The sequence below is a fragment of the Zootoca vivipara genome, chromosome 2, assembly GCF_963506605.1.
Source record: "Zootoca vivipara chromosome 2, rZooViv1.1, whole genome shotgun sequence".
NCBI classification, from domain to species: domain Eukaryota; kingdom Metazoa; phylum Chordata; class Lepidosauria; order Squamata; family Lacertidae; genus Zootoca; species Zootoca vivipara.
In genome coordinates this window covers 49077470-49092564 of record NC_083277.1, presented here as the reverse complement: position 1 = coordinate 49092564, position 15095 = coordinate 49077470, and the positions used below count along the sequence as shown (strand labels likewise).

General features: G+C 42.2%; 1 protein-coding gene across 14 annotated transcripts in view; it reads left to right on the top strand.

Annotated features, from left to right (window-relative positions):
- ATP2B2 (ATPase plasma membrane Ca2+ transporting 2) overlaps positions 1 to 15095 on the top strand; it is a 377201-nt gene that overhangs the window by 210362 nt on the left and 151744 nt on the right. For 10 of the 14 annotated variants that reach the window (XR_009557107.1, XM_060271480.1, XM_060271479.1 and 7 more), the window contains exon 1: positions 5513 to 5656. The exons of 3 other annotated variants lie outside the window; for them this stretch is intronic. The gene's annotated coding sequence lies outside the window, so the exon portion shown is untranslated. Of the gene's footprint in view, positions 1 to 5512; positions 5657 to 6048; positions 6091 to 15095 lie in introns of those variants that run through there. One more of the 14 variants, XM_060271477.1, reaches the window with a different exon arrangement.

Below are 15095 nucleotides of genomic sequence, written 5' to 3'. Positions count from 1 at the left end.
TAGTACAATCCATTAAAACATAATTACTTTTGTTGGGATAATTTTAATATAATGAAACTGCTGCCCTGGAAACCATTTCACTTTTGAAGGTCATAATCCTAAAGAGTCACGTGAATGTTTAATGCATACACCTGATTCCCCCCCCCCACATAAATCCTTCCACATGTTCTTTACATTTAGCAGAATTCAACATATAATCTGAGGGTTAGACGCAAATATCCCCCCACCAGTGGAAATAGCACATGTTCAAGCAGCTATGAGGGTCTTCACATCAAGTTACTAAACTGTTTTGGATCTAGTGATGACATTCTCTGCCTCCCAAGACTGTTGCTGGATGACTAGAGCTCACTAAGCTTCCCCCCTCCCCCAATTCCAATCAAGAAAGCAGGGCCGTCTTGAGCAGATCGCGCGCCCTGGTGCTGAGGGGCGGAGATCTCTCCGCCGCCCGCCCCGCCCTCGCAGGGCGCAATTGGTTTCCGCGCACCACCGGGGGTCTATGTAGAGCCGGCCCTGCAAGAAAGGATATATATATACATACCGAGAGAGAAAGAGAGGTGTCCTCTTTCGGATGCAGTGACATTGAGTGGATTGCTAGCACCTGGGGCCATATGGAGGTGTAGGGTGTGAGGGAGGGAAATGAATGGAGTATGCATGCACATTCAACTACCTAATAGCATCTGCGTCACCCAGATCACAGTCTCAGAGATAAAAAGAAGAAGAAGAGTTGTTCCGTTGTCTAGAGAGGTCACTTCATGGTTCACATGGAGAAGCTGCTTTCAATAGAGCCCAGCAACAGAAGTGTGTGCAGCCATATTGAGGCGCCCCCTCCTCCATATTTTTTTCAAGTTGGCACCCTTGATTTCTCACCAAAGGTGCTTATTTTTTATGTTCCACATTTTATTTTAGTTTATTCATTGTTTTTCTGAGTCACCCCATAGCTTCATCATATTGGTTGTAAGCAACAATGGGCATTTGTATATAATGGATATACCGTAGGTCCTTTAAATAACAACTCCCACTCACAACTTATCTCACTATACTAGCATGGTCCAACACACAGCGAAGTGTCATTATGCCCACTAATTTTCAAGCTAGGCCCTATGGTTATATCCAAGGTGCTTATTTTTTCTGTTCCAAATATATTTTAGGGTATATTGTCATTCTGACTCCAGAAAGTCACCAATTGTTATATTCAAATTGGGAAATAAATACAGTAAATGGACAAAAGTACAAAGGATCACTAATGTTTAGGGGTATCCTTACCCCTGCATCCCCCTACAACTCCCACTCACAACTTATCTCACTATACTAGCATGGTCCAACACACAGCTAAGTGTCATTATGCCCACTAATTTCAGCAAGCCTATGGTTATATCCAGTGCTTTTTTCCTTAAAAAAATGTTTAGGGGTAATTTCATTCTGACTCCAGAAAATCACAATTTTATAGTTCAAATTGGGGAAAATAAATACAGTAAATGGACAAAAGTACAAAGATTCACAAAATGTTTAGGGGTATGCTTACCCCTGCATCCCCCCAGAAAAGTACTGGTTATATCTATGTGTACTGTGTCCTTAATGCTCTAAGAAAGTTTACTGTTGAATGAATAATAGCTTATCCTTGCATGTTTCAAGTTACTACTTCTTTTAAAGTACACTTCTGTTCAGAGGTCAAGGCTTTTACAAGCTTACCCTGTCCTTGCATATATCCTGCTTCTTCACTCACTTTTTAATTCTCTCATGTCCCTCCCACAAGCATGCCAGAACTCCATGTGGAGATCAGACACCACCCTGGGAAATCCTGTCCTGTGTATGAAAATGTATGTCACCCTGCCCCTTCCAACAGAGCTATATGTATATGTCTGGCAAGTAAGGCTGAATCAAAACAAAATATGAACAGTAACATAAATAAATAAACATTTAAAATATCTTAATAATCTCTGCACATTATTTATCCAGCATTATTCAAACTAGCAAACCCACCAACAATCCAGCAAAACATAGCAGGACATCAGGTAACCACCAGAACTCAGACCACACTGCGATATCAACAGCTAGACTGCAGTTAATTGCTATAAACTGTGGCAAATTTTTAAGCCCTGTTTGAAAGTGTGCAGGGATGGAGGACTTCCTGATCTGACATGGGATCATTTCCCCACAACTGTGGGGCCATTCTTGAAAATGCCCTGGCCCGTGAGCCTGCCATCCTTTGTTGCCGGGTACCTCAACATGGCTTCAGAAGTGGATCTTAAGGTGCAAGTAGGCTGATATGGGATACCGGCAGCCCCATAAGTAACATGGCCCCAAGCCATCTGGGGCTTTAAATGGCAGCATCAGAAGCACTTTAAATTGGTCTCAGAAACCAGTGGAAACCAGTTCATCTGGTGCAATCTTGGTGCAGTAGGCTATGCTTACCTGCTCCGAATGTAGATTCATTTCATTTTCCAAACTGTCTTTACAGGCAGTCTTTCCATTACATATGATTTTGGAAAGTGATTAATAATAACCAAAGTAATGGTTCGAGCCCCATTCCCGCATTGCAGGAGGTTGAACTAGATGACTCCCAAGATCCCCTCCCCCACCTCTACAATTCTATTATTTTATAAGTCTCCTTGGGGAAACAAATGATTACAGCAAATACCCTGATCTGAGGAAATAGTGAAAGCAATTGCTTTGTAGCATTCCTGAACAGGAAACCATACAAACACCAAACCAAAGTCAATGTTGTTTATCTTTCTTTATAACATTCTCAAATCAGCCTGGTGACAAGAAACTAGGAATACTGTACCACACAGCTATTCTGAAAAGCATCTTTTCCCCACCCCACCCGATGAAAGCTGCACACAAATCTTGTAGACCACAGGACCGTAAAATTGTTTTCTTAGGAACTCACATGCTATAAGGGACCTAATACCATACAGTGCAAATAATTGTTTGTTGAGACATAGCTAAAGGAGTAGTGTTCATCAGCTGGATTAGACTTTGCCTTGACCTATGTTGGCTGTGCCTGTGGCTCTCTAGTCTCTTACCCCAATTCCCAGCCCTCGATCACTGTGTCTCCTATACTGGTTTACCAACAGCCAGAAAGTCCCTTACAGCCCAAAAAAAGCCTTTCCTTTGAGTTGGGAGCTTCACTCGTGCAGGCTAGTTCTGGCTGACTTCCGACCCCTTCTCTCCATTGCCGCTACCACACTTCCTGGCTTTTTCTGAGGGCCCCTTGACCCTCAAAAAAGCCGTTTCTTCTGCAGAAAGCTGCAATGTGAGGAGGAAATATCCCTTGCATAAGCATTCTTGATCTCATGCTGCATTGAATAAGTTGATAGCATGCCTTGGTGCTCTGAATACACTCCTGTAGTTTACCTCATTGGATCAAAACACTGCAAGATTTTTATTTTCCCTGCGGGGAAGGTTATATGTTGGCATGTTAACCACATCATATGTCACTTAAAAAAAATCAGTTTGAGACTCTCTTCTTTGACATTTTGGTGCTGCCTATTTGTTCTACCTGCTCTTAAGGAGGTCCAAAACACCAAGCTGTTCTCCTGTAATAAATGTCAGTGTGTGAGAATGTTTGTGAAAGTATGTGAGAGAGCATGTTTTCCTGCAGTTCTGTAAGAACTAAGAAAACTTTTTTTTATATTTAATCAGTCTCCCTGTCTATAATGGAAATGCATAATAGTGTTTGCTGTTAAACCTTTGGCCCTGGTGAAACATTTTGTTGATCCAAATTAATGTTTCATAATTTCCTGGTGAATGGGGCAGTGTTAGGAAACATAAATCCTGCCATATCTGGACTAAACAAGCTGTCCATAACTGCATCACCGGGTGTAAATGTATGGGCCATGTGTACTGGGCATAACGTATGGTACCCAGGGGTGAACGAAGGCACCGTGACACCCGGGGCGGCAAAGGGCTATGTATGGCGCATGTGCGGCATCACTACCTACAGAGCATGCACCGTACGTAGCGACGCCGCACATGCACTGTACATAGTGGTTTGTTGGCGCCGCCACTCCAGCGCTGTACAGACAGTGCTGGGATCCTCTGCTCGTGGCTGCAGCCGCGAATGGAGGATCCTCTGTTTGCGGCTATAGCGGAGACGGAGGGATCCCACCGCCATCTGTACGGTGCTCGAGCGGCACCGCTAGCAAACCGCTATGTACAGCACATGTGCAGCATGGTTACGTACAGCGCATGCATGTGACGCCGCACATGTGCTGTACATAGTGGTTAGCTGGCGGCGGCGTTCGATCCTCCACATGTGGCTGCGGTGGTGCGATGGATGTTCACGCCACCGTGAGCCCCTGCGGGCTGCCTTCTTGTCACCCCTCCAGACATGGCACCAGGGTGCACTGCCCCCCACCCCTCATGCGACGCCACTGATGGTGCATCTGCAAAACATTTTATTCTAGAATCAATGGAGACCAAATACTTGTATATTCTACCTAGTCCACACACGGTCTAGATCTATCTCATTTTTTTTGCTTCTTCAGAAACTGGTTTCATTCTGATAAAAGCATAGGCAAACTAATCAAGGGCAGGTTTTTCAAATGCATATCAAGTTACCACACCCACACCCACCCTTGTGGGCAGCAGGACCTAGAATCAATCTAAATGGAAGGTACCATGTTGAGGATGAACATGAAGGATTCTGGATTTTGGTGCTACAAGCAGGTTAGTGTGTGTGTGGCCCAAGACGATGTCTAATATCCGAAAAGACACATAGGCACATACATGCAAAGCACTTAATGTGCCTGGGGAAGCAACTGATTTCTCTGTCAGTTGCAGCCCCACACTGAATGGCAATACAGAGGAGCTAGCAGACTTACAAAGTAGGTTTCGTGGGCTGAAAATAGGAAGCCCTTCTTGAAAACTCCAGCATACATGTGGTCTTCTAGACTAGATACTAATCCTTGCTACATAAAATGCTCTGTTTAAATAATCATGTGGTCTCTCTCTCTCTCTCTCCTTTCCATTCCACCAGTGAAACATATATTCCCCCCCTCCAACGTTAAGAAGCTTTAAAAAGGTTTCTTGGCAGACTCAATACTTTTGCTATATGTGATGAGGATGAAAGGATGGAGTCAGTGGCACTTTTCCTAAGGAGGATCTAGACTGCTTTGAGATGCTTAAAGTAGCATCTGCTAAATCTTCCTAACTTGCTTTCTACTTCATGATACCCTTCAGAATTAGAACTGGGCCTTTTGACCTTTGCAGCCTGAATTCATAGAGGCCATCAGCCACAGTAGAGAGTCTGCATTCCTTGTATAATCCATTTAGCTTATTGTGCACCCTAGAGTGGTCCATTGTTTCCTGCAGAGGGTCCTTCAGAGAAGCAAGTATTGAATACTGGAAAAAGAATTGTGAAATGTTTGGAGTTGACAGACCAGGATTGCTTTTTTATCTTTGAGATTTACTGTTAGCCTAAAACAACTCACCCAGACTTGGCCAGTTCCTCACTATGCATATTACATCAGGAAACCCCTTTGTTCTTTTGTAGCATGACTGCTTCACTGGCTACCTTTTGTTCCCAGGGTAGTGTACAGTTAAAGAAATTGAAGAAGGGGTGGAGATCAAACACACCCTTTCTAAATAAGTAAGGCGTGCTTCATCATCACACAGATGGTATTGTTGCCTTTGGAAGGTTTAAGGGAAGAAGGTAAGACTGTTGTGACTGTTTAAATAGTCTCACATGTTGCTTGCCTGCTTAATCCAATTTCTGCAATTTGTTGGTCCACTTGGTGGCCACCTTCTCACTTTTTTGATTTCTGCAGTGTTTAATGCACAGATTTCATTGCTTCATGAGGAAATGAAGTATGGGTGGTATGCTTAAGAAAACCCTATGATTTCTGACCAGAACTCTTTTTCCACTGTAAAGAACATCAACAGAGCAAGGGAAGGACAATTGCATTTTGAGTTGCTTTAAGGTGCTAGTGGTTGCGTGTGCTTATGTGAGTGCTTTCAAGAAGGTAAATGATTTACCCAGTGCTGCCTATTCTAGAAAAATAGGTGCCAGAACTCACCATGAGTGCCTCCCTTCTTCTTTTAGAATGGCAATGGCGACCACCTGAGAGGTGCTAGAACTGAGTTCCGGTAAGTTCTGGCTGAAAAAAAGTGCTGGATTTACCTCTTGAGCCAGTAAGGGAGGGAACCTATTTTTTAAAAAATATTCAGTTCTATTAGTCAGTGTTAAAGAATGAATTATACATCAGAAGGGTTACCATGCATTGATTATATGTGTGTGTGTTGTGTTATTAATCAATATTTGGCAAAATATTGTACTTCCATATACCCAAGTGATTGATGATTTAATGGCTCTGATAGTAATCTAAGAATGGAAATAGTAAAAAGTGCAATAAATTGGAACCCGCAGTTTAAAAAACTCTAAAAACCAGTATTTGGGGGAATGAAATATTTGAGTGATGGAAACGTAAAATAACCTTAATTTTCTTCAAACCTTAGAGTCACAGGTCTATTTTGTATAGTTTCATTCTGGCCATTCAAATCCAGGTTGTTGATTACTTGTATGTAACATAACAGTTGCTAGAGAATGTGAGTTTCTAAATAGCTATGCCATGCCAGAACTGCTACAAAATGTTCTTGTTCAGCTACCCAGCAACCCATTCTCTCCTGCAGGATACTATAAGCTGTTAAGGGTTCAAGAAGCACCAATTTTCCTTCTTTGCACTTCACAGAGCCTGACTGAGCAGAGAGTGGAAAGGCCACTAATACTGAACCCTGAAAACAAGCATCTAGATACATCCTAACTTGGTACATAACTGCCAGTCAAGGATCTGACTGCTTGAAGTACTGCTTCCCCACCCCCATGAATCTGCCTCAAAACTTCATTAAGCAGAAATCCTGCTTCAAGGCTCCCTGTCATCTGAGGTTAGGCATTGTGGGGGAAGGAGGGAAGGAGAGGGAGGGGTGGAAGAGTGTCCTCTCAGGTGTGGCAGCCGGAATTACGGTATGCCCTTTCCAATAAACTCACCTAGTGGGTGCCAACTTTGTTGTGTTTTTGGCACCTAGCAAGGATTTCTATATTTGCACAAGCTTCCCAGTCTGTTTTAGAACTGGTTATAGTGTTGTCTTTATAGCTATCTTAATAGATTCTGTTCCTGAGTGCTTTTAAGGGAGTTTTTGAAAACTGTATTTTTATCTTAAATTGTTGCATATGCAGGGAGTCTTTTTCTGAGGCCAGCCTATAAATAAACTTATATTGCAACCTTGTACAAGTCCCATTGCATTCAGGTGAGTATAGGATTGCAGCCTAAATAAAAAAAAGTAATAAAAGAACGAGAGTTTCAGTCTCTTTGAATACACTGTATGCTGCTATTGCCTTAATACCTCACATCCAAGTCCAAGTGACGTTGTCCTTAGGATTCAGTTCTCAAGTCTCTACAGGCTTAGGAATTTCATGAATGTGAAACCTCATTTTCCTCTCTGTTGAGGTTTCAGTGATTTCCACATGTTGTCATTAGAATAAGTACCTTAGGAAATTTTCGGAACGTAAAGGCAATTAATAGGCTAGAGCAACAGACTAGAAGCAAAGCTCACAGAATTGCTGCTCCAATGACAAAGCTTGAAGAGGGTAGTGCTGTAAAATACAATGAGGGATATTCTCAGCTATTTCTGTCTTATGGTTATCAGAGCAAGCTAGAAAGTCACCAGCAGTAAGAATTACTGCAGTAGTTATGGGCAGGGCCAGCTCCAGTTCCATGTCCCTCTGGCAAAGTGCTGCCACACCTATGGTGGACAGTCCTTGAAATTGGTACTACTCTGGAGGGAAGCCAACAGAATTTTCTGGGGCTGGTACACTGTGGATTGGACCTCCTGACCCACTTGCAAAAGAGGGCACAGATGTCCATATCATTTGGATATGCTATGTTGTTATACAGTGGTACCTCGGTTTAAGTACACAATTGGTTTCAGAAGTCTGCACTTAACCTGAAGCGTACTTAACCTGAAGCGAACTTTCCCATTGAAAGCAATGGAAAGTGGATTAATCCGTTCCAGACAGGTCTGCGGAGTACTCAACCTGAAGCGTACTTAACCCGAGGTATGGCCAATAAAGCGAGATGAGCGCCGCAACCCCAGAGTCGTCCGCGACTGGACCTAATGGTCAGGGGTCCCTTTACCTTATAAGCATGCACAGGACTGCAGCATTTGCATTTGTTTTCATTCCTTTTTATAGTAACATGCCAGAACCATGTAAACTCCTAATCCCCGCCCCTCATAAAACAAATACAAACACAAGGTTCATTTGCACTAATTAGCATTGATCTGTACCATCTAATCAACAGGCAGAGCAGTCCTAATGAGGGGCCAGGGACAACTGGAGCTGTACAGCCACCATTTAATTGAAAGCTCTGATGGCTCTTTCTGATCAGGGCAGGTGGGTGTTTTGGAATTTGCTGTTTGGTCTTTTGCTGAGTCAGTTCCAGGCTGGCACACCAGCAGTGTTCCAGATCAGGTCCCTATCCAGAAGCTGGAACAACATCAGATGCAGCAGATCTGTGGTCAGCCCTATGCTGCCCCGGCCGCCCCTGCCTGTTTGGGTAGAGATTGGGTCTCTGCAACAGTGGAGCCCCACCAATCAACAACACTGTGTCTGCTAGTGGAGGCCAGTGAGCAGGAGCAATGCTGCTTCTAACCCCTCCCCACAACCATCAATATTAAGAGGGTTGGTGGTGTTTAGGGTTGCAGCCTAAGTATTTAGTCAAGGGTGGGGAGCCTGCCTCCCATATGTTGTTGCATTAGAATTCCTATCAGCCCCAGTGAGTGTGGCTAATGGGAATTGTAGTCCAGCAACATCTGGAGGATGAAAAACTCCCCACTCCTGCTTTAGTTGATTCATTTACAGTTCAAAGCTTGTAGTCCTAATATTTATGATTGGGGGGGGGGGACATAAAAGAGAGATTGCTCTCTCTCTCTCTCTCTCTCTCTGTATGTATATGTATGTATGTATGTATGTATGTATGTGTGTGTGTGTATATATATATATATATATATATATATATACACATACACATACATACAAATAAAAGCTGAATTTTGGAAACATTCACATTAAACAAAACGGTCAAATTAATTCTGAGTAATAATAATAATAAAAAGAGATGCACAACAGCAAAACATCAATAAATGGGTAGGAAAACATGCCACAGCTACAAAAACAGAACATCTGCTATATTCTGTATATGTTAAGCCTGTGAGGGATTAGGGTTGCATAGAAAATACACAGTGTAAAAATGACAGAAACACTCTGACATTCCTGAAAACACTGTCAGTGTCCACCAATCAAGGACTGTGCTTGCAATGATGCCCACATGCTTCCCATCTAAAGGTAGTAGCCTCCAGGGCCAATAAGGAAAATGAAAGTATTTAGGAGTGTGGATTAATCCCTCAGGGAAAGAGCTTTCCCCAGCATTTTCCCCTGCTCTGGTTTAAATGAATGCTTAGAGTTCTATTAACTTTAGTGAGGACCTTGAACTTTAAGGTTTAATATGGGGGGGGGATAATTCTCTCATGGATGAAGAGACACCAATGTTGTCTTCTATGGGGTTGATTCAGTATGTAAAGTTAAGGCAAAAAAGAGACTTTTACTAATCAACAGCATCTCCAGGTATAACCGTCACCTTTTATCTCAGATCCTCTTATTTCCTTTTGTCTTGATTCATAAAGAAGGGTGAGCATGTGAAGTGTGTAAGGAGAGCAGGGTGGGCTTGGGCAAAAGAGGACCCTTTGGCTATATTTCAGCTTGGGAGATATCAGCTGAGAAGTGAGAGAGTGGAGTGTCCTTGGATTAGGAGCCAGGCTGAAGCAGTATTTGAAAAAAACAGATTAATAGGAAATAAAACGCAATGAACAATGTTTATTTATTTATTACTGAAATGGAGTTAGGAGTAATGGCCTAGTGCAGGCATCCCCAAACTTCGGCCCTCCAGATGTTTTGGACTACAATTCCCAACATCCCTGACCACTGGTCCTGTTAGCTAGGGATCATGGGAGTTGTAGGCCAAAACATCTGGAGGGCCGCAGTTTGGGGATGCCTGGCCTAGTGTTTCCTCTCACTTGGGCATCAACTGAGTGCTATGATTTCTCTGTGCTCACAATTGAGTTTCTTACTGGTTCCTTCAAGGGCAAGGGCAGTGTAAATCACCATTCTCAAACCAATTAGTGTTGTTTGCCAGTGAGAAACATTACCTACCTGAACTGCCTTGCTATAGAAAGTTTGAAGTCTCCAGAGCTATAGTCCATTGAGCCATGTGAATAATTCCACATACAGATGAACTTCTGCAGGCATTTCCAAAAAACTGTTGATTTGACAACAATATGCCATTGCCAAATAGTCACTGAGAACTGTGTGCTGGAAATATCAATTGGCATTGGCTTGCTTTTGCTTTTTATTTATTAGATTTCTTACATACCTTTCATGATAGGACCCCAGTGTGGGTTAGAACAATGTAAAAATGCAGTGTTAAAATCAGAACAACCAAGAATCGGAAAGAGGGGTGTCTTCAGCCAACAAATAAAGTTATACGGTGAAGGTGGCAGGGGCACCACCATGGGGAGGGCATTCCACAGCTTAGTGGATGCTACAGAGAATACCTTCTCCTGGGTCTCCATCCCCAAAACTCCGAGGGTGACAAAACTACTTTGCCACACAAGTGGGTCTGTAGGGTAGAAGGTGATCTTTCAAATATTGAAATGTATTATTGATATAGTTAAAAAATGGAGAGGGGACCTCAAATAAGGTACAAGGAGGCAGGGGCATGCATTGTTTGCATTGTTTGCAGCACCTGGAAGGCTCAGAAGAGAGGCCTTATATATTGCACCCTCCAAGACTACACCCTAACCCTAGCAGCAAAGGAGTTCCAGGGATTGTTTACTCATGAGAAGACCCTTATTCATGAGCCATGGGGAGACCATTGGTGTGAGCACTGCCGCTCTTTGGCCTGAGCCTTTTGGTGCTGGGTGTTCTCAAGGACACCTGCTCCTTGACAGCTCCAATAGCTTTTCAGCATGTCTCCTGCTGAGGGGACCCCTCCAAGGGATCCCCATCACCAGTTCTAGGGCCCCCCTGACTGCTTCTCAGGATCCTTGACCTGTGGAGTGTCCGGTTCATCATCTAAGGCCCCAGTGCCTGGCACCAGGTCAATACAGGGCATGAGCCCCCCAAAATAGTCAAAAGATTGGGAAAACGGGGGAACAGTTTAAACAATATTGCTTACTTTAACTTGTCAGTTAACTTTTCAGTTATAGGAAAAATAAAGGACACCTAGTATATTTGCAGTATTTCATGCGAGCTGATGTGGCATAGTGCTTTTTATATGAGGCTAGAACTATGAAGACCCAAATCCCCAACCCCAGCAATAAAACTCACAGTGACATCTCAAGATTTTTGTGAGGGTAAAATGTGAGTTATAAATTATGAGGAAACTGTGGATGAAAGGTGAAGTAAGGAATGCAGTAAGCTTAAGCAGTTCATTATCAAGTGTATGACATGGCTAGCACTCCTGAGATAATTCATTCTCGCAATGTGTGTAGAATAGTTCACCCAGTGAGCTTCTTTACTGGCAGGAAATAGGATGAAGGAATTACTCTCCTTTTTTTAAAAAAAAAAAAAATTGCTCATTTTGTGGGCTCATTCTGCTCGGTGTTCCACTCCGCTTGGATTTTGGTTGAACTAGGAAAAAATATGCAATTCAAGAGCATGTATAGCTTTTCCACAGCTCTCATTTAATTTGTAGCTTTCTGTTACTAGTAGCAAAATGGAGACTAAGAAATTACAGAGATACAAAGTAATCCTGAGGTGATGGTAAGTAACATTCCTTTGGTGCAATGTTTTACTGACGTGCATGTCCACTCCTTAATATTGGTAAGGAACATACAAATAGGATTTTGATTTAGCTGCAGATACAATCAAATCAAGATTACCTTTGGTATTTTATCAGGGCACATGGGCGAATATCAGCAAAACGCTGCACAGGAAAAAAAAATCTTGGAGCCAATGCACTTAGTAACATCATCTGTTACTAAATTTGATTGGCTGAGTGCAAGCGGAAGCAATGATGAATGAGGGCGCTGAAAATTATTCCAACTCAGCACCTTTCCTTGGGACAAAATACAAATTAGGATGTTGGCGCCTGGCAGTTTATTGTGCCACATGTCCAGGAGGAGTAGGCACTCCTAGATACTTGAGGCATCCAGTTGTTTTTATAATTATTTTATAAATTATATGCATTCTGGGGATCTTTGGAATCTTTATGGAGTATTGTTTCTCTTTTCTATAGTGGTATATGAAACCATTACCCTGAAAAAGCAGTGGGAAATTGCTTTCCACTTGTTTGAGTACCCCTAGAAAAAAACCACTGCTTATACCATACAAAGAGATTAATCAAAGGTATCCAGTACCAGCATTTTTTTTCTCTAGAAGAAAAGCACTGAGTATAAGGAAGAGCAAATGGCTACTTTTATCCACTCCTGTGGCTTCTGCATTATCTGCCGTTTGCTCCACTTTTTAGATGAATGCGGTTTCTGTGAATTTCTAAACACACAATAATATTTGTTTTGCAGCAGGAATTTCTGCCTTCTGTGAACTGGTTAGTTGCTTGGATTAATTACAGCCTTTCCAATTTAAACAACAATTTAAGATCTTGAAGTCAACAAGGGTTCCCTGGTACAGTTCGCTGGTCCATAGTTTGCTTTTAAATTAAATTTAATATCAGGTTAGGTGGAGAAAGACAAAAATAGAATTAAGCACAATTATTTTTGTGACACTGCTTTTTTTTTTTACTGAGATGAATGGAAGTTGAGGATCAGAACACTGAGGTAGGACCAGTATAATTTGATTCTAAAGTAGTTCAAATCAGTTTTTAGCTTAAATTATACACTGCCATAGAAGATGGCAGCAGGATCTAAGGAAGTTTATGTTTCAGACTAAGCCCATTCCTTCCCAGATTAATCTCTGATGCTGCCATTTTCAGCCCCTCCAATGGCAAAATTACTCTACTATGGAGCTATACCAACAGAATATTCTACTTGTTGGAATCAAGACCCAAGTTTGGGGCAAGTACTGTTTTGTTGAGAGAACCTCAGCAGATATTTAACATTACAAAACATGCAGCAAAGCAAAGCATGGAAATATAGCCTGTAAAACCTTTAAAATATTCCCTCTCCAGTGACTCCCCAAATATCCAGTTTTAAAAGCTCCTTCCAAGTTTTCCCATTTTCCCAGCACAGAGATAGACTGTACATTTGGTAAGTCATAAAGTGGTTTACTTACAAAACCCTTTAAAGGTCAAATTCATGCTTTTCCATACAGCAATCCGAAAAGTTGCATAGGCAGTCAAAATGTTGGTTAGTTACAGAAGGTAAATGTTTCTAAACTATTCGCAGAGGGGAAAAAATGCTACATTAGACTCCATTCTTGTCTGAAACAAAAGAGGCTGGTTAAAGCTACGTTCTGAGCTTCTTACAAACTGAAGTCCACATGGAGAGAGAGAGATAACAAAGGCTAGAGCTAGACCATTTGCCCCCTCAATTAGGACCAATGCTGGTTTGAGTGGGAAATGCATCAAAATGCAGCATTTTATAAGAAATAGCAGGATAGTTGCATGATAAATATGGGTTGTAGCTAATGTAACACATTAGAGGTCAGAGAGATAAACAACTACCTGACATTTAGAAAATACCTAAAGGCAGCCCTGTTTAGGGCAGTTTTTAATCTGTGATATTTGATGTATTTTAATGTTTGTTGGAAGCCGCCCAGAGTGGCAGGGGAAGCCCAGCCAGATGGGCGGGGTATAAATAAATAATTATGATTATGATTATGATTATGATTATGATTATGATTATGATTATGATTATGATTATGATTATTTGCTTCCAAAACCAAAGGTGAGAGGTGAGAGTGCACTGGGTGCAGAGTAAACTGGAGCATGCACACAGGATCAATCTCTCTGTTCCTCCGGCTAGATTGATATTGTAAAGCTGTTTCTCAGTCTCCACCCTAGCAAATAGGTGTGACCTTCATTCCAATACAGTGGTACCTCTGTTTATGGACGGAATCTGTTCTGGAGGTCCGGCCGTATCCTGAAAAGTCCGTAACTGGAAGTGCCCTTCTGTGCATGCATGCGGTGCGCAGATCGCTTCTGCGCATGTGTGCGTGGCGAAACCTGGAAGTATATACTTCCGGGTTTGCTGCGTTCACAACCCGAAGATTACGTATCCAGAGGGATACGTAACCCGAGGTACCACTGTATCTAGAAACACCAACTGATCTTGATTGCCCACTAATTAGCATTAATTGCAAGGCATCGATGACAGAAATCCCTCAGTTGTTCTTTGTGATGTCTGTGCTGTTGATTTCAAGTGGGGAAATAATGCTTTGTTACAAAAGTGAAACAACATTAATAGATAAAACCAGAGTGTTTTAAAACACTGTCATGCCACCCATGCAGTACACACATACAGGATCAGAAATAGTGCTCAGAAGCCATGAATGTGAGAAGCTTAAGGGTATCTGGACCCATGCGTGTCATGAAGCCTAGGGCCTGACAGTAGTGAGTGATTGCTGCCTGCACCACAGGAGCTGATAAAGGGCACTCAAGCAGGCTGCAAATTTGGGGATGCAGTGGTGTATGGCTGGGTGTGTCCACATTGCAGTGAGTTCATTGGCTCCATTTGTGGGTAGCATGTGGCTGCTGCAGTCCCTGATTGTATTTTCTGCTTCTACTTCACTCCTGCTCTGAGCACTGCTAAAATGGCATATGTATGTAATTTTTTGTTCCATTGTTCATACTATTGTGTTATGGCCATTAATATGGATGGAACAAACATTGTTTTTGATTGTAATCTTGCTATGCCTATATCCTAAAGAACTGATCCCCCTGATTATTTGGCCCCTAAACACCCAATGCACACTTGTTACATGCACTTAAATCTCATGGATGTTAAGCAAACATAGTTTGTTGACTGGTAAAGGAAAATAAAAGAAGAAGCTCTTTGGTTGTTTCATAATAACATTTGAGTTGAGTCATATTTTCCATGATTCTTATTCTGCAACATTGGTAAAAGGCAGCCTTATCTCTCCT